This window comes from Panthera tigris, chromosome A2 (genome assembly GCF_018350195.1).
Source record: "Panthera tigris isolate Pti1 chromosome A2, P.tigris_Pti1_mat1.1, whole genome shotgun sequence".
Lineage (NCBI taxonomy): Eukaryota > Metazoa > Chordata > Mammalia > Carnivora > Felidae > Panthera > Panthera tigris.
In genome coordinates, this window is record NC_056661.1 from 74,118,676 (window position 1) to 74,138,792 (window position 20,117).

At 37.7% G+C, this 20,117-nt stretch overlaps 1 protein-coding gene across 3 annotated transcripts in view; it reads right to left on the reverse strand.

Annotated features, from left to right (window-relative positions):
- The window catches only part of POU6F2 (POU class 6 homeobox 2), a 460,222-nt gene that overhangs the window by 356,749 nt on the left and 83,356 nt on the right, over positions 1–20,117 (reverse strand). The gene's annotated exons all lie outside the window — the stretch shown is intronic.

Here is a 20,117-nt window from a genome sequence, read left to right on the forward strand (position 1 = left end):
GGAAACAAAGTATGCATATACACGTGCACATGCATTTATTATAAGCTGACATAAAGAACTGTAACACAGTTTACAAATAGTAGAAAAATGTACAATACTACTTATTTAAAATTCTGTATACCTAGAATTCTGTTATTTTACTATTTCCTACAAAACCCACTGCAAGTGGGGCGCCTGGGTGGCTCAGTCGGTTGGGCGGCCCACTTCCGCTCAGGTCATGATCTCACGGTCCGTGAGTTCGGCCAACTTCCGCTCAGGTCATGAGCTCACGGTCCGTGAGTTCAAGCCCCGCGTCGGGCTCTGTGCTGACAGCTCAGAGCCTGGAGCCTGTTTCAGATTCTGTGTCTCCCTCTCTCTGACCCTCCCCCATTCATGCTCTGTCTCTCTCTGTCTCAAAAATAAATAAACGTTAAAAAAATAAAAAAAAAAATCCACTGCAAGTTTCTATCATCAACAAGAGTGTTGCAGAATTAGACTACAAATAAATGTTTGATTACTATCTGATTTGACAAAAAAACCACTCACGCCATTGACAAACATTCTGACTGCATATTGGTGGATATTTTCATTTACGTTAACAAGAGGAAAGTGAAATACTGAAGACTCATGTTGGAACTTCACACGTTCATCAATTAATGACATAAGGGACCTCTTTGTAGAATCATATAATACTTTTTGAATGCTGGAAGAGTTATTTATTCATTTCTTTGTGTTATTCATAATATAATACTTGTAGAGACAGCACGTGTTTAAGTTTAATTTACATTATTAGCATTTTCTCCATCACTTTCTCAAGTCTAGAAAATCAACAAGACAATCAATGAAGTCCTAATTTTTAGTATTTGCAAATTTTCATGGTAGAAATACTCTCTCCATGGCAATTTCAAGCTACCAACGTGACCTCACCGAATGTAGGGCTGGGGAAAGACACACCATATCACTATATAGTATTTCCACCACTCAGATACAATAAATAAATAAAGGCATAAAAAATAAAGTATAGAAAAATGATCATTTAGAAAACGATGAGTTTTGAGTATTTATTTCCTTTGTTTTAAAATATAATTTGTATAATTATAGCATTATGTAATTTAATTCTTAATTGTGACTATATTTAACAACTGGTTCACAAAATTCCTGAATGTAACAATAGTCTCTCATGAGCCAGCATGAGCTGGTTCCAGTACATCACTGGTGATAGACCTGGAGAGATATTCAAGTTTTTAAAATCTACCTTGATCTACTAGACTCCCTCTTGAGCCATAGAATCATTGATTTAAATTGAAACTATTACTTAAAATTTAAGCCCAAAATAACTTCCTCAGCAATGCCACTCATATGATTTATATTCCCTACTCTGTAAATATATGTACCAGAACTACATCTCTAAAATTTATTCTAAGTCATTTAAATGTGACATAAATTACTCTATGAAATCAAACAATTCTTTTTACTAATGCTATAAAAACATTGTAAGCCCATACTTAAGAACTAAAGTTGCTTCTTAGAATAATCTAAAATCCTTGTCAAACAGATGGAAGGAATCTCTGATCATATGTATGGACACCTTATGCTCATATTTATCAGGCAAAATTTATTCCTTCCCAAATACCAACTCACGCTAAATATCAATACCTTGGATTAATCCCAAAAAACACAATCTGACAATTTCATACCTATTAGTGAGTATTGAAATGACAATAATTATAATAGAATTAACCTTACTTCATTCAGAAACTAATAATAATTAGGAAAATTAGGAAACCCAATGCATAACTGAAGTAATTTTTGCTTATAATTGTATTTTTGAAATTTTATTTTAGTTTTGATTGGGAAATTCTTCTATTTATGCTACAAAGGAGATATGCTTTTTGTTGCAAATGATTATCTAGAAAATGTGTCAGTGCATACTCAATCTACAAACCTCTCTGCACACTTATTTTGTTGGTTTGATGATTTTGTTTTATTTTTTATCCAGAAAACCAACGCTGAAACAAAAGTCTGTAGCTAGCTCCTAGAGACCCATCTCATATGGTTATTGTGAGAATGAGAAAAAAAAAAAAACTACCGTTTTGGGAGTGCATTTATTTTATATTATAGTTTCTCAGAGCAAGTGAAAGCATCTCTGGGAGAAAGTTCCTGAGTGTGTGTGCCACAGCTGGAGAGTGACTAGGCTGGATGAATATGGTAAAATATCTGGGGACATGGCACAGGTAGCCCTCAGCCTCCCCTGAGTCGGCAGTCAGAGGATCCTCAGGATGATGTGCGGATCTATCTGGATGCTGGGTGGGAGTCACTGAGTTCTCTCAAACTGAGTTCTGAGGAAAGGACTAAGGTTGGTCCCTGAGGATTTATACTCTGGGTGCCTAGCGAGATCCCAACCAGCAGCCAGGCTAGGGTAGAAGCAGGGATTATTAAAGCAGAGGGGCAAAGAGAAAGAGAAACAAAACATCCCGGCCTCCTTACACCCTATATGTCAAAACTATATCAAGTGCTTTAACTCCAACTATCACAATAACCATATGAGGCAGGTACTATGGTCATCCTCATGCTACAGGTGAAAGTCATAGGTGTTAAATAACAGTTAGTGGCAAGGCTGGCGACTTGAGCTTTCTTGAGACCAATTCCAGAATCATAGTTATATCGCACTGTGCTGAAACCATGTGTCCTTCCAGATTATCACTCTACTCTTTTCCATCTTGTTCAGTCCTCTAGGAGTCTCACCTATATGGACTACCAAAACCTTTTATTCTCTCTAGTTTCCAGTTGAGTTTTGTCAGTGGAAGGAAAGAAGAAAATAAAATTGGGACATTTACCCTCCCCCACCCCCGCCATCTCTCTTCCTGGGGGGGTCGAGGGATGGCTGTATCATGTAACAAACGTGGTCCTATCCAAATGACACTTCCCTTCTGAGTTCTGCTGCTCCTTTACCCTTCCAAGGTAACTTCACCTGTTCAGATAAAGGGCGAGCGCATGGGTCCAAGGATGATGAAGTCCAAGGGTGATAAGGACACTGTGTTACTAACCTTAGGGGAGGAGGTTTCCTATACTTTTTATTTCCCTACATTCTATTTAAACTTTTCTAAATAGTGCCATTATTACACTCTACTCAATTTAACAAATTTGAGTGTGCAATCTCTTTCTTGCCAGGAACTACAACCACTATAGTATGCTGTCATGTGTAAAAAATTGCTGGTCTTTAGATAACTAGCTAATTCAAAAGAAAATGTGTGCCTTTCATACTTTTGTTTATGTTTTATTTGCTCTTATCTAGCAAAGTCTATTGAAGTTGATAAGTATGGGAAAATTAATACTGGGGTCTTTTTATATAAAAAGCTTACATAAAGCAATAAGAAAAAAGATGGATTCCCCAAAAGAAGAAATCAAAAACAAGCAATTCACAGAGGAATTACCACTAGCCAGAACTCACAAAAAGACTATTTAAGTCTGATTAGTAATCAAAGAAATGCAGAGTAAAAGAATTCCCACTACTCACCCATCAAATTATCCAATACGAAAAATAATTTTAAAAAATCAAATTTAGTGAAAGAGTCAGAAAATGATTGGTCTCAAATATAGTTCATAAATATATAAATTTGTGTATCTTTTCTGGAGGGCTTTAAAATGTGCATGTTTATTAATCTAGTAATTCTATTAATTAATCCTAAGGAAATGATTGTTTAAATTTTAATTTTAAATTAGAAACAATCTGTTAAACTACAGAGGATTAATTAAATAAATGACAATATGCACCCTATGTTCATCACAGCAATATTTACAATAGCCATGATATAGAAGCAACCTAAAAGTTAATTTCTAGATGAATGGATAAAGAAAATATGGTATATATACACAATTGAATATTACTCAGCCATCAAAAAGAACAAAATCTTGCCATTTGCAACAACATGGATGGACCGAGGTGGTATATGCTAAGCGAAATAAATCAGACAAAGACAAATACTGTGTGATTTCACTTATATGTGGAATCTAAAAAACAAAACAAAACAAAATAATTGAGCAAACAAAACAAACAGAAACAGACTCATAGATACAGAGAACAAACTAGTTGCATACCAGAGTGAAAAGGGTGGGGGATGGGTGAAATATTAAGAAGTACAATCTTCCAGTTATAAAATACATAAGACACAAGGATATAGTCAATAATATTGTGATAACTTTTTACTGTGACAGATGGTAACTGGACTTATCGTGATCATTTTGTAATGTATATAAATATTGAATCACTATATTGTACACCTGAAACTAATACAATATTGTATATTAGTTATTCTTTAATAAAAATTTTTAAAGAAAACTATCTTGCTACAAAGCCAATACATAAATAAATAGACACACCCATATGATAAAATATTTCATAGTCATTTAAGCAGTTGCTGTAAAAATGTTTGTTTAGAAAAACGTTTACCATATATAGTTAACATACAAACAAGCTAAATACGGAAAGGGCAAGCTACAAAAAAGCATTTTCTTACAGTGTGATTGTAGATCACCTACAGGTAAGCAAGGAGCACAGGCGCCATTTTATGGAGTTTGAAATTTATTCTGAAATCAATAGGCAGCCACCATAAGGCTTTAAGTAGTGGAGAAAAACAATGCTCACAACTCTATAAATTCTATGTTACCTGAAGTCTGACCACCAAATCCTGGGAAACATCTACCTCATGGAATTTCTGCGAGTAAACATACTTTGAAAACGCTAATCTATGTAATCATCATTATCACCACCATCATCACTAAAGAAAGCCTGGAAGTAAGAGAAGTTTCCCTTATAGACACACTCGGAAATCTACTTTACTATGAAGTTCTTCTATTTGGATGTAAAGGAAACCTTTTTGTGAAGGGTTCTGCAGACTTTCATATTGCACGTTTGTGGCATATGCCACGACCTACAGAGAATGGTCACAAGCTACAAACTGGACATTTTCCCATGGTGCCCTGCTTCCCTTCCCATCTGGGCTCATTCACTGACAGCACTGTGTGAGAAGGCTGGCACTCAGGAAGGTTCCATTCTGGCTTCTTATGTATTTCCTGGAGGAAAGGAGGGCTGGAGGGTACTGGTTCAAGGAAAATAAGATTCGGAGCTAGAATTTTTATCATAGTGGAAGAAAAAACTCAGAATTCAGTTCATGACTTTTACAGTTAATAAAAACTGCTTAGTCTGGCCACTATTTGAGCAACTCATAGCAGTTGAGCAAATTTTAATTTGCTGGGTCCATACTTAAAATAACCACAGATAGCTCTGGGTTTTAATATGGTCTTTGCTTCCCCACTTTTCTCAACAGAACCAGAAAAAACCTTATATTTCATGTATATATGTGTCTGTCTAAAACACCAGGAATACACATTCTTGCCTCTGGTGATCGTTCTTGATAGAAATCATTAGACATTAGAAAATGGGGAATCAATTAAGAATTCAACGTGTTTAAAGAGGAAATATTTTAGGTAGAGTCAGAAAAAAAATTGAAGTATGAAGCTCTCAAGTATAGAATTCATTTAATTTTTAAAGATTTTTAGAAAATTGTGGTGCGGATGATTTTCTTATAAACAACAATAATTACATGAACTGCCTTCAAATGTACCAACTTTCTTTTACCAGTCCATCCTTCCTTACAGTGTCTAGTGGTAGACATAAAGGCTCAGAAATGGTTTATTATCACTGAAATTTCTTCCAGTTATTACCAAAGAGAAATGTATTGAACTTAATATGTGAGGTTTGGGAAATCTGTTTTCATTTGCTATAACCAATGGTCTGTCATAAGCGTAGACATAGTGGACTTTCGGATTCTACCCTCCGTCTGCCCCTGACACCCTAAGATGAGACTTCCTTTATTTTTCTCGTGTTTATAAAGACCCAGCTTCTAAACTCTAAACTAAACCTCTTCATCTCTAAGAAAAATGAAAGCGATAAAGAAGGTAACTTTCTGTAGAACTGGACACACACATATCTAAAAGAGAATTGATCTATGCTCATTACATGGGGTAGAAGCTATCCATTTCACCTTGCCTCAAACAAAATCTTCTGATTTTACTAGGAATATCTATTCACTAACAAGAAGACACCACCCCCCAAAAGGCATTTACTTACTTTAAATATATTTTTTAAATGTTTACGTATTTATTTTGAGAGGGACATGCATGCGTGCACATGCACACATGAGCAGGAGAGGGGCAGAGAGAAAATCTCAAGCAGGCTCTGATCACAGAGCCTGACGCCAGGCTCGATCTCACAAACCGTGAGATCATGACCTGAGCCAAAATCAGGAGTCGGACACTTAACTAACTGAGCCACCCAGGCACCTCAACATTTCCTTACTTTAGTTTATCAGAGAGAAAAGGAATAAATATGTATAAGTAATATTGCTTTTGTAGTGGTTTTATAACTTTCCACAAATTTGTTGACAGTCTCCTCATCAAAAAAGTAGAGTTTTAGTTCCCCTCTTTCTAAATATGAGGGAACCTTAATGACTCATGATTCTAATGAATAGAAAGTGGTAGAAGTGATGCTGTTGACTTCCAAGGATAAGGTAGAGAGGTCTAGTTTATGAAAGCCAGATTCCACTGCCTTTCTCTTCTCTCCTTCCCTTTCCTTCCTTCCCTTTCCCTTCCCTTTCCCTCCCCATTTCCCTCTTCCCCTCCTCCCTTTTCTCCCCTTTTCTCTCCTCCTCTCCCCTCACTTCTCCTATCTCTCTCTCTCTCTTTCTCCTTGCCCTTGGAACCCAGTCACCATAGTGAGAGGAAGCCCAAGTCACATGGAGAATACATAAGTATTCCAGTCAACAATCCCAGAAACGGTCCTAACCAACAATTAGCATCAACCACCAGACATGTGAAGAAACAAGCCTTCAGATGATTCCAACCACCAGCCTTGGAATTGCCTCAATTGAAGCCAAGGGTAAGAGAAACGCATGGACTCTACCAACCCATCCCCGAACTGAAGATCTGTAAGCAAAATAAATGTTGTCATTGTATAAGCCACTAAGAGTTTGGGGTTGGGTTATAATGCAGCCATAGACAATGTGAACAACCTTATCATTGTAATGACATTATGTGTCATTACTTTATGTGTCAAAACTTTTTGTTTTAGTACAGTGTTGGTGGTGGTGTTCTGGATGGGTCCGAAGCCAGGCAGGAAGAATGGGAGGGACCCTTAGAATTTTAACCTGTGTAGTTTCTCCTTTTTCTTTTTTTAATTTTTTTTAACATTTATTTATTTTTGAGAGACAGAGCATGAGCGGGGGAGGGGCAGAGAGAAAGAGACACACACAGAATCTGAAGGAGGCTCCAGGCTCTGAGCTGTCAGCACAGAGTCTGACACAGGGCTCGAACCCACAAACTGTGAGATCATGACCTGAGCCAAAGTCGGATGCTCAACCGACTGAGCCACCCGGGTGCCCCAAGCCTGTGTAGTTTCCCTTAAGCTTTCTTAGCTTAGCTAATTCAGAAGCAGATTTCAGTAATTCGTAACTGACACTCCACCTGGTGCTACCCCCCCTTTTTCTACCAGGATGAATTAGAATTCTTCTCATTCCTTACTTCCCACCAGAGAAAGTTCTAGCTGACCACACCTCTCTCACTCTGTTCCTTTGCCCATGCTGTTTGCCTAGCCTGGAATGACTTCTCCATTCTAACTCTGAGGAAGCAATTTTAGAAAAATGTCTTGCCTAAATGTAGCCCTGGAGATCACGAACATACCAGTGTTACAAGGGTTATTCCGTTGCAAGGAACATGAACCTAGTCTGGCCCTACTTAAGCAAAGATGAGAAAGGAGGAAAAAAATTTGTTGTAAGGTTTCGGGGTAGTCATGGAATCAAAGGAAAGTGCTAAATATCTAGATTTCTGAAAAGATGTTATTCAAGGCTCGTCCAGGAATCAAGGTGGTAAAAACTCCTGGCATTTTCTAGGATCACCACCATGTACACACACTCCATGGAGCTGTTTTTAAATACTTGGATCACTCAGTCCAAGAATTATCTTCCCAAGAGAGAACAAACTAATTATCTACTTTGGGGCACATACAATCTCTTGGTCCTGGAAAAGATGGAACATCTTGTTTGACAGTTCCACCAAGAATATCTTTAACTGGAAAGGAGTACTTTGCCAAAGTAACATCCACATAATGTTCACTCAATGTCCATCATAAAACCTGACCCTCAGACTGAGCCATGTCCTTCTTTATTCATTTCTATAGCATCCAGTACTTGCAAAACACTTCTAACCAGTTCCCTACCATCTCTAAACTCTAGGAAAACAGGGACGAAGTCTGTCTAATTCATTATCACATTCTCAGCCCCTTGTACAACACTTTACGCAAAAGTGCTCAATAAATATTTGTTGACTGTAAGCAAACACTTCTATACCTTTGTTTTCTTATTCATTTTTGTTGAGACACACACACACACACACACACACACACACATTCTTCCTTTAGTTGGAGAGTAGACTCCTGTGGATAGAGTCTATTTCCTCTTAATATTCAGTTAAGTATTTACCAAGTGTGGATGATGTCCAGAAACATCCAATTCAGAAGCAGTTCAATTCAAAAAACATTTATCTGGCACTTAATATATGCAAGATCTATTATCTATCCTCTAGGGGCTTGCTATCCAGCAAGGAAGGCAGACAAATGCACAAGTCATTATAATACTAGGCAAACACTGGAAATGGCTGCAAAAGAGGTTTAAAAAATGAGGGGTTAGTTGGAAAGCAAGGGAAGGCAAGATTCATTGTAATATGTGAAATCAAAGAGCTTCGCCAAAATATTTTGACCACAGAAAGGGGAAGGGGCAGCAGACGGGGACACCCTCAGTAAGTGGATCTAAATAAATTAACCTCTCAATAAGTTCATTATAAGCAGCTTAGAGAACACATCAAGATATTAAATGGTTATTTGCACCTGGCCCCTTTCACCTAATTGAAATGAAGGGATAGGAGCTAACAGTGTATGGCTATATAGGTTCTATAGATTTTCCTCTAAAAGACTGGTGTCTTAGGAAAAAAATGCCTCTTTGAGGGGCAGAAGACTAAGAATCAAAGCGTCCTTCCAAAAGGTAGTGTAAAAATATTGCCATTTTCGTGAGGTAAATCACCTTTAAAAAAGTCTATTACAAGCCAGATTTAAGATTTAAATGAAGAAGGTAAGCTACAAATTCCTAGAGGTGTCTAAGATTGTGATAGTCTTGAAGATTTTGAGGAAAGAAGATTTTTGAGCCACCAGGAGACATAAAATCAGAGAAATCAGTTAAAAAAAAACTTACCTAGAAGAAACAATTTTTCTCCTAAGTGACTTTTAGTCAAGACTGATTAAACATACAACTTAATTTTATAAAAATATGAAAAACTGGACGGTCCAGCCCTTGAATGCAGGGCTGGAAGAAGGTATCTTTTAGGTGGTGGCTAGAAGGGAACGGTGTGGGGAAAGGTACAACTCACATTTATCAGAGCTGGATGATAAATAAATAAATAAATCTGTACTCAATCGAGGCCACAGTATGAGGAGGTGAGTTTTCTTCCCAAGGGACAAAACGTCCTGTACGCTCAGCAAAGAAAGTCAAAATTGTCAAATAGGCACATTATATGAAGGGGATGGTCACTGCCACTGGCTTCAAGGAAAGTTTGCCTCTTCTAATTTAACATTAACATAAACATGTACATTAGTTCAATTTGAAAGTATGATTTAATATTTCTCAATATCACTTTTTATTTATTAATATCAATTGACACACGTTAAGTAAGTGGCTTTAGAAGTGCCAATAATTTCTGACAAAAGTGCAAGGGGCATGGGTAAATATGTAATTAAAAATGTGTGGGGTTGCCATGGTAACAAGAACACAGAGCTGCTCCTGGAGTCATCCTGACTACTTTGGTGTCTATAAAAGGTTTTAGTAATATCAACGAAAATCTCTAAATACCCTTAATAAATGTAATAACACATTTCCCCCTAAATATGGGCTCAAATGTCAACTTAACCTACTTAAATTGCACCACATTTTCGATTCTTAGAAACGTTGCCCTGAAAGACTTTTTGAGGTTGTCATTTTATTTTTGGTTTATTCATTTTTTTTTTAAATGTATAAAGGGTTCACTCTGCAAGATTAGAAAGTCCCAATGAACATTGACTATGAAAATTCCCAAAGGAATGGAGACGTTGTGGATTTTTACTTGCAGCCATAATCCAATACTTACCACATAACTAACCCTTTGTGAGGAGTGCTTTACTTTGGAGGCAGAAAAGAGCTCCCCACTGGTACAGCGAAGATCCACATCCTAACTGAATCTCTTCTACTTCTGGAACAGAGATTATTTTGTTTCTAGCCTGAGTTTTGGCTTTCATGGAAAAAGTTAGATTAGGAAAGCAGATCTTAGGGTTCAAAACCTCTACTTCATCTAACTATTAATGTCTGGATCCACACTCCCTACAGAGTCACTTCTCAGACCTGATAAAGGCAACACTATTGGTCTAAGAAGTGGGGGAAAGAAACTCGCATTTATTAAACACCCCCAATGTGTAGGCACCTCACTCGCCTTCCTTTACATAATCTTCAACACCTTGTCGGATTGTTATCTGACCTCTGGTGTTAAAGAAGAGGAAACGGAGGCACAAGAAGTCATACCCCTTTGCGTGGCTCAGGAACAGTGATAGGAACCCTGGTTACAATTCTTCTGCTGAGCCATTCTTCTCCCGTCTTCATGCAAGTTCAATGGACAGTTTCTCTCTGAAATGTTGTGTGGTTCACCTTGATATGGTGACCATCCTCAGGAAGATCTCTAAACATTTCATTGGAGGCGAATGTTATGTCTCTAATTTTGGCAACAATACGGTCCAGGTAGAAAGAAACAAGTGCCTGGCCTGAAATCTGGCAAATTCCCTTAGAGAGACGACTCATGCCTTGGAGGGAAACCACCGAAAGGCAGGCTGCCATCAGGGTACCGACCCAACCGCAAGTTAGAAAAGCATTTGCTGTCGCCCACAGACATCTGGTTACATATCACTTCTCGATGCCAACATTATTTTTAAAATTTCTATGATCTGAAAGAATCACACACTCCAATATTTTAAATTTAGAAAAGAGTAAGATATGTAACTGCCCCTTTCCATCCTTGCCCATCGCACTGCCCACATACTCCCCAACATGAAAATAGTGAATTATGGCTTCCTCTAGAACCTGCTTGTCATCTATTCACAAGTCTGAATCCTTTCCTAAATGGACTCTGGAAGAAAGCAGTGTCCAATGCCCTGAAGAAAGAAGGGGTGTTGTCATCAAGAGAAAAAGATCCCCAGAACTTTACTTTGGCCAAGAGAGCCCTGGCCTGGGCAGGGGTGGGGCGGGGCGGGTGGGGGAGGGGGGGCAGGCACTGATGTTTCCTCGGGGAGGTGCATGGCTAATTTTTGAAAGCCTCAGAAATTTTTTTGTTGGTTTTCTGATACTTGTTGCTAAAAATTAACCAAATTCCATCCAAAAAGGCAAGTTAATTTTCACCTCTTAATAAAGTATGGTATGGCTAACATTTGCTGAATGCTGGTTACATTCTGGGCACTTAGTAGGGCTCTACACACATCACCTCATTTCAACCTCAAGCTTCCCTATGAAGTAAGTACCATCAATTCTTCCATATAGAAATGGGGAAGCTGAGGCCTAACCCCATTATGTTCCTGGCCCAACCAGCTAACAAAACACAGACTCCAGAGCCTTGACCTACTACATTATGTTACATGATAAACCAACAAGATTCTTGGGAGGAGAAAGGAGGCAGGAGAGACGGGGAGGAAAAGATACATCTAGTTGATTCTTCCTTTGGCCCTGACCAGGAAACAATTGCTAAAGAATCACACCCGTTTTACAGGATCAGCACCAAACTCGATGATGAAAACATCATCCATTCCTTTTGTCCGAATCACTTAATAATGCTTTCGAAAATTCTTCCTCACTTTTTGGGCATCATAGTTTTTCTCAAATGTTTAGGCTTCTGAGCAATGAACTACTTCGGAAATGCACAGTTTTGAAGACTGAGATTTCCCAAAGAGTCACAGGAAACAATGAAGTAAATGGAAAGTCAATATATAATGTTGGCTGCAGGCTACTGAGGGTTAGAGTGACCATGCCTGGTTCATTTTTGCAACCTTGGCGCCCAGTGTGGTGGGTGAGCAAGACTGGGTGGTTGATTCTTTCTGGTGTTTTCTCCACCGAGTCCAGAGAGCACAGCACAGCTCCCACCACAGAACAGGTACTCAACAAACATTTGTTGTTGAGCGGGTGAATTAACTGTTGAATATGGAATGCATAAACCCCACAGCATGGAAAAGGCTTGTGTAACAAATAGAACAAACCATGGGTTTCACTTTTACTCAACTTATGCTGTAACTCCCTTGTACATATGCGTGTCTTTTTTGTTTCGATACCTGAAAGCAGCACAAAAGTATGAAAGTCAGCTTCAGAACACTTCACAGCATAAAAGAGAAATATGAGAAATGAAGACACCAAGAGTTGATGAAAATTCCTAGGAAGAGTAATTTCAAAGATTCAATAGAGAAATGATCCCAGGATATCATGGTTTTATTTTCACCAGTTGTTTTATTTTGAGTGGAAAAGCTGGTTCTTCTAACTTCTGTAGATGTCCTCCCTCCACCAGAAAGAAGAAGAAGAAGAAGAAAAAAAGAATGTTATCTTGTACAGCTTTGTGACTGTCAGAGAACGAAGGAGGAAATGTGATAAATTTTGACAAAGAATGATAATAATCTGAAAACTCCTTTATTGACTCTTTAGTACCCTCTCTGGAAAAGGGCACATATACTAAGAAAGGCATAAAATGACCAATATAATGATGTTGTAATTTCAAGGAGTACAAAATGTTAAAAATTTGATGACCATTATAAAATAGCCTCATAATTACATTTATATTGAAAATGTCATCCCCTTTATCTATATATTAAAGATATGAAATCAATGTTTAAAGTATTTAAAAAATAATCTCACATATATATTTCTTTCCTCAGAGAGGCACCACTGGTTTGTTTTCCTTTATACCAAATGAAGCATTTCGTTGTAGAAGCTAATTTCAAATATTGTTAAACTAAACCATTAAATTATTTTTATGTTCACTTGTTAAATGTTCAAATACGGTCACTTTAAAGGAACCAATTTCAGCTTTCAGCTCTCTATTTTTAAATTTTAAGTCATCTGTTTTTCTCCCCCCCAGGCTGCAAAAGTGTATTACCAAATAAACTGACAAAACATCTCAGCGACTAACATAAATGTGCAATTTTAATGCCTTCTAATCACACAAATCAATATGAGATTTTTGCGCTTGTGCATGACCTTCTTCAAATTATCCCCCCATTTTGGTTGAATCAGAACGAGTGTGGGCTATTTGATAAAAAAAAAAAAACCCTAAGTGTGTGAAATAAGAGCCCTCGCCTCTTCTGCCAGACTCCCCTTGACAGAAAGATGATAGAAGCATCACATCCCTGGAAGAGTAAATGCAAACTGACAAGAGATGAGCCTTTAGATGTTGAATATAATCTTGAATTGTGCTTGAAGTGTCTTATTATCTTGTCTTTTGATGTCTGAAGGGGCGGCTCATTGTTAGAAAAAGGAAAACCCTCGCGCATCTTTGCCATCTTTAAAAATTGTTTGGCCTCTAACAACTGCTTTCCCAACTAATGTCCATTTCTCCTGACAATAAATATGGCAGGTCGTCGGCAAGTGACAAACAATTTACTTTACATGCCACACTTTTATGGGTTTTGAGAGCTCATGTGGAAGCGTATTTTTAAAAGTCCACAGAAATTAGCAGCGTTACAAATGTTAAGAGGACTGAGATCTACCTTGCAGACACTGATGCGAAGTTACTTGTGGTTACTTCCTGCTGCTCCTGGTTTTGTGATCTCACGGGTGCCAGATTCCAAATTCAAGTTCTTTATTTATCATTGACTAAAACTAGCCAGGGAAAATGAAAACACAACGACCAAGTCTGATAGATCTCATTTAGGAAAGGCCCTAATTTCCAGGGCACGTTTTAATATTGAGAACAGTATATCAACAAAATCCCCTTTCTAAGTAGAATATCAAGATCAACATTGGGCTTGCTGAATTTGGCCTCTCCTCGCAGAGCCTTTGGCACCTCTTAATTTCGGCTGTCCGAAATTGGGTGCCCCTCACCCTTCGTATCTACCATTTGTTTTGTGGGTCGTGTTTTCACTTAAAAGTTTAATGATGTTCCCAGTCAATGGAATTCCATAGCTGCTAAATCACAGTCGTGCTAGTTTTCTGTCACCCAGCCAGATTTTGTGAAAGCTTTCAAGATCTTTTCTCAGACCTCCGTCACTCTAAGAATCCATAAGAATTCTCAAAAGGACTATAAACCGTTACAGGGTTCAGGTGACTGTATCATTATAAAAACATATTGATATACTACAGATGACAAGACAGGTAGCTACCATCGTAAGCTAGTGCAACCATCTCTACACCATCAGCAATGTCCAGTCTGACCAGTTCTGGGTCTTTGTTTGTTTGCTTTTGACCATTTTCAGCAGGCAGCTATAGATATTAATCCCTTTTGAAGCTGACTCTTTTCTGATTGCCTGCAGATTCTGATTGGAATGTTAGCAAATTACATAAAACATGGAAGCTAATGGCAGAACGAAAGATTCTAAACTAGATCAAGGAGGGGCGCCTGGGTGGCTAAGTCGGTTAAATGCCCAGCTTCAGCTCGGGTCGTGATCTCACCGTTCGTGAGTTCGAGCCCCGTGTCGGGCTCTGTGATGGCAGCTCAGAGCCTGGAGCCTGCTTTGGATTCTGTGTCTCCCTCTCTGCCCCTCCCCTGCTTGTGCTTTCTCTCTCTCTCTCTCTCTCTCTCTCTCTCTCTCTCTCTCAAAAATAAATAAACATTAAAAAAATTGTTAATTAAAGCAAGGAAATAGACCAGCATTAACTGTAAATCTGAATCATTTCTTAGTAACTCTTAAGAGTAAAACCTGCCTTAATCTTAGGAATCAGAAAGAGATGAGTCAATCAACATCTAAAATAATGACGCAGGTTTGTTTCCAAAAGTTTATGAAAGTTTTCCCACATAATCCAGACGATCCCTTTTCTGACTATTCACCCATGTATAGATTACAGTTAGATTAATGGATAGCAAGCGAATCCATTAAAATGTTAGCTTTCTTCACTATCTTCAATGCTTCTCCTTTTGAAAACAGCATGTTTTCTTTTTGACGTGTTTCTATTTTGCAATATTTTGCTACATGAAATTGGATCTATCAAAGAAAAAAACGCAGGTTTGGAAAAGGCCATTCCACCCCCACCCCTATTCCACCTGAGCGTCTACACATTGTTAAATACAGGAAAATATGTTTTTCCATTTGATGTTTTATTCTTTCTACCCTTGGTTGATTTTGGCAAAAATTCACTCTGCGGTAATAATTTCTCATGCTTTATAAACAGCTTCAAATGTTTGCATTTTTAAATCAAATTAATCCCTCAGCCCCTCTTCTTCTTCAACAGTGGTGATTCTCTCATGCAATAAGTAACCCCAAACCATTAATTTATAAAAGTAAATCTTGCCATATTGCTATTAAAAGACAAATCACCACACGTGTGGCCATGGAGGACTGCAGAGGGAGATTAAGTACCCCATACTATTTTAATAGCAAATGCTTAAAATGTGATTTCTTTATTGTGCATCAAACCCCCATTCTATCTTGATATGTGTACAGGTAAGTGTATATTTAGGTCCACGAAATCCTCACAGGCACAAAATTGTGCTTACCAACTATAAGACAGATGCGTTTTACTTAAAAAAGAAAAAATATAAATGTTTATATTGTAATCTATGTATATCCCACAGGTAGACAAATACTTGGGTTCCTAATGTTTAGATCCTAAGGGTCTTCCCTAGTTTGAGCAAGATCTGTCACACACACACACACACACACACACACACACACACACACACACACATATATTTCTTGAGACAGTTTATATTTATATTATATATATGTGTGTGTGTGTGTGTGTATACAAATACCCTATAAATCAAACTGTGCAGAAACCCCCAAATCTCTTTACTGAATTAACTGCACAAATTCTGAGAAATGCTCAGTGGTTAGCAGCTGCAAAGAAGACACTGGAATTTGGATAATAGCCCAACTACGCCTGAAGCAATAGTATAATTGCTTGTCCCTTATTGGTAAACTATTAATTTTGAGAATTTTATCTGGAAACTATGTGTTTCAATATTCATAGTTTCGTAGGTATAGCAGAAGTACATTTAAGTGATATACAGATAGCATAAACTAAAAAAAAAGCTTATTATTGTAAATTAGGCTTTATTAATGTTTTGATAAAGCAAATACAGACATACTACAAGTTTAGGAAGATAAATCTGAAGTGTCATAGGAACACAGGGGAAAATATGGAGAACACACCAGAGACACACACACGTGTGTAAAACGTGTGGGTAGCAGTGCGTTCATAGCACTTAGGAAAGAAAACGGAAAGAAAACATGTCCACAAAGTATGGACATGATGAGAAAATGAAAAATGAGCATTGTTACTTTAAAACACTATGCTAATATTAGTCTTTAAATAGGGGTTTCTTGGCTTTCACAAACTTTTGTCACAATTAGGGTTTGGTGGGGTTTTTTTAATTAATAGAATGAAATCAAAGTCACATGAGATTTGGAAAGGACACCAATCTAGAAAACACTGATTGTTTTAGAAAAAGATGAAACGCCAAGGAAACTGCTAAAGCCAAACTATATATTGCAGGACAAACACATTCGTGAAATTGTTAAATCATGCCATGTTGATTATCATTGAGATGTTCCGAGACTGCTAAAAATACCTTCATAGTCTACCTCGTCCTCAGGCTAAATGAACAGGTTTTATTTTAGGTTTTTACTAAGAACGTTTTTTAAACCATGTTAATGAATGCAGGTTTCATTACAGAATCCCATTTTCTAATGGTCTTCGGTATAAGCGGACCTCTTAAGCATTTACTTTCTGTGTAATGATATTAGTTTCTCTCATTGTAATCTGATCACTTTTCTTTATATTTTCAATTAGTCGTGAGGGCAGAGCAGTCCTCTAATAAAAGTGACCTAGACCGTATTAGTTTTGTTGTTCCAGGTGGCTAATTTTTTAATGAAAATAAACAACAGTATATTCTCACCACGTATCAGACCTGACAAGCACTTTCAAAGGAAAGACTGTAGGAGAAATTTGAGCATGGATTTTCTTTTCAGTTCTCAAATAAAATATAGACATTCATATAATATACCAGGATTGTTTTTTAGAAGTAGCAGCTTAATTTTAAGAAGAGATGTCAGGAGCTGTGCAATTTTATAAGGTGGTTTTTTAAAAACGATCTTTGAATGCTTAACAAAACAAAGTTTATTTCCATTTCTCTGAGAACGAAAGACTGTCTTCAACCAAAAGAGAGTCATTGCTGTTCTTGCTGACCTCTGTGTTCACACTAAAAAAGCTTAGTCCATTTTTGACTCTTTGTCACAACATAGAGTAAGAGGTGTTACCAAACTAGTCCACACTTGGTTCGTATTTGTATAAACTCTGACTTTGAGAATCAGAAGGTGGGAGCTTACATGTAAAAGACTGAGTCAGGTCAACATGAGTAACACACAGGCATCCTTGGAAGCCCCCACACAGCCAAAGCCCAGATACTCCTTTATGAACGAAGGGATTTTAATATAAATGTTACTCGGAGGTATTCCCAAAGAAAAGTCCAATGTTGACCGGTTTAGAAGCTTGTTCAGGCTCATAGCATGAAGGTGTATGTTCGACTGCAAATACCAGACTGAAACAAATTACGCTCACTTATTTCCTTCTAAGAAGAAGATGTTTGAAATTTTAAAGGATAACCATTTTAGAAGAAAGACCGAAATGTCATTAATAAAAGGAAAGCCAAACAAAAACCCCAGCGAAGTACAGAACCTCGGAAGACAACAAACAAGAAAATTCCAGAGTCACGCTGGATATTAAAGAGAAGCCCATCTGCTGGAGAATGGCAGGTGTTACTGGGAGCTTTCTCCAGCTACCTCTGCCTTTGGATATTTTTTAAAAATTTATTAACCTGACAGCGGGAAACTTTACACAGATTGCCCCCTGACAGGATGCCAGCTTGGTATAAACACTTTGCTATCTTTTTCTTTAGCATAAGAAAACCAAGAAACATGTTAAGTAGAGCCAGGTGCAGATTTGGGCAGATGTGATTGCTCTTTGGCCAGTCTCGGGACCCAGGGAAGGGCCCGGATAATCGGGAGCAGCGCAGTAGCAGAACAGCACCCTTCACATCTACTTTCTTTTCAATGTGTGAATGTCTGATGTATTATTAATCCCCAAACATAAACCAGCCAGATCGCCAACCAAAGAAAGAACCAGCCCTCTCACAAATTATTTGTTTACTGAGTAACAGCAAGCCAGGTCCCCTTGAAATCCTCACTTAAGTCTCATTTGTCAAGTGGGGGAAATTTTTATTTGGTCAATTCTTACAAGAATAATGCTAACTCTATGATTAAATAAGGTAATTGAGAAAGAAGGCAATCTACTTAAGGCTGAGCCTTGCGAGCCTGAATCTGGAATGCCCCTCTATTTATTAATTATGATATAAACTGGTCTGGGTGAACTACAAAAACACTGTAATGCCCTGTAACCTTTAAGTCAGAAATATCCAAGATACTGAAAAGACCAAAATGAGATCACTGGAAGGGGTGGATGTGCAGATTAATGCAATGTCTATTACTTGGTCTTATTTCCAATTCTACATAGGACCTTATGACAACAACAACAAAACAGGAGAATCGTAGCCATCGAGATAAAAGAAAAATGTAAAACCATATCAGCATTTTGGTTTGCTAATGTGTTAGCACAGAGAGCATCTTCAGACGTGGCAATATTGAACTTTCTTCTTTAAACAGATGTCTGACCTGAGCCCCCCAGGCATGGCAGAAACAGAAAAGGGAGCCACTGAGAGAGTCCCCACTGAATCTTATGTCACGTAGTGTGCACTGTCCTCCATTAAAGAGTCACTCAGAAATGAGCATAGCTCCACGAACAGATCTGGTTAAAAAGTTTGAACATCAGCGCTATGTTACATGGATTTATTTTTATTTCAAAACTTACACATTAACGCTACTTAAAGCAGATTTACTTATCCAGGCAGTATTACAGTGGTATTCTAAGGGGAAAAACCCACTAAGACTGAATTTATCCACACACACCCCGGAGTCTTTTTTAAGAAATGCTTAAGTGTGTAAGGTTTTCGTCAATGTTCAGAAATGTATCTCAATGTGCATTTTTCCCCTCAGTAGTCAGAGAACAGCCCATTAAGCCATACCTTATCATGCACCTCATTTACTTACATAAATACAGATTTCTTTTGGTTTCTTTTCAGTAACTATTTTTGCATAGAATCTATTATCCAAGTCATTTAGTTGATTTAAAAATATACTCCCTTAATATTTCCCTAACAAAACACACTTTCTTCAGTGAAAAATAGGAAAAATCTTCCACGAGCAAAATATCAAAACTTTTAAAAAATATAGAAGCATGATGCATAGGTTAAATAAATATATTTCTCCGGGGAATTTTCCTCATCGCCTCCCAGCTAAATCCTTCTGGGGCTTAAGCCCTATGTACTGATTACCGGCCCCAGCATATTTGATCAGAATATTATAAATGTCCCAGGCATTGGAACCTTGAGAGAGACATTTAAATAAAGTAATAAAGACAGTGATTCCATAATGAAGGCTCCCACTTATACACAGGCAGCATACCACAAAGTACAGTCCCCATAATGCCCTACCAATGACCTCCACGCTGACCTGCAGAGACCACTGTCTCAAGGGGTGACAGACAATTTAGTCCTTTATCCTTTTGTCATTGAAAACAACTCCAGTGCCATAAATTCTAATCAAGTCAAACTGGATGGCAATTTAAAAAAAAAATCTTATAATGCACGTTTCTTATGAGAAAGATAACAGAAAGGAAAGGAAAAGAAAACCCCTACAGATAGCACATTTTCTGGCAAGGAAGAATCACTCATCCAACTTTCAACCCTTTTCCAAAAGTTCACAGATA